Source organism: Tarenaya hassleriana, unplaced genomic scaffold (genome assembly GCF_000463585.1).
Source record: "Tarenaya hassleriana unplaced genomic scaffold, ASM46358v1 Cleome14, whole genome shotgun sequence".
Taxonomy (NCBI): Eukaryota; Viridiplantae; Streptophyta; class Magnoliopsida; order Brassicales; family Cleomaceae; genus Tarenaya; species Tarenaya hassleriana.
This window is the reverse complement of record NW_010964598.1, coordinates 2095418-2096347: the sequence shown is the minus strand read 5'-3', so window position 1 is coordinate 2096347 and position 930 is coordinate 2095418.

Here is a 930-nt window from a genome sequence, read left to right as displayed (position 1 = left end):
CGGGCTATGGAGTTGCTAGAACTCATACATAGTGATGTGTGCGGTCCTATGAGCTCGTCCGCTAGAGGGGGTTATCTGTATTTCGTTACGTTTACTGATGATTTCAGTAGGTACGGTTATGTCTACTTGATGAGACATAAGTCTGAAACGCTTGAATTGTTCAAGAATTTCAGAAACGAGGTTGATAACATGTAAATAACATTATATTTTAATTTAAGATATCTATCGAGTTTCACGTTATTTATACATTAATAGATATCATTTGTACAGTTTTACTTCGATTTCGTTGTTTATATTGTTTTGCAGGAAAATTGGAGATTTGAGTTTAAACGACGCAATTTCAAGGAAATCGAATGGAAAACAAATGAGTACAAAATTGGTCTGGTTTAATAAAACAAAAACAAAAAAACACAAGATCGCGCGATCGTTGTTACGATCGCACAATCGAACATATACATAATACACGATATAATAATATCTAAATAGCATAAGGATAGGTGTAACAATTTATTCTTGTGTGAAATACGGATCTTAGTCCCATATGGAAAATTATTGTAGGGTTAGTTTTTTTTATGGGAATATAGTTCATCTTTGCATCTATGTTGTCATTGTTTGATGATGGACTAGCTGGTAGTAGATCATAGATGTGTATCTCAAGGGTAGATCGCATTGTCAAACTCGGTACGCTACCGGTTGATGCCATGTCCTACAAAAAAGACAAACAGAACGTACAAAACAAATGCAGATTCTATTAATGATCAACTACCAGCTAGCCCATCATCAATCAGTGTCTACACATCTATGATCTACTACCAGCTAGTCCATCATCAAACAATGACAACATAGATGCAAAGATGAACTATATTCCCATAAAAAAAACTAACCCTACAATAGTCCATCCCTAATGGTGTGTGACCCTGTAGGCCCATT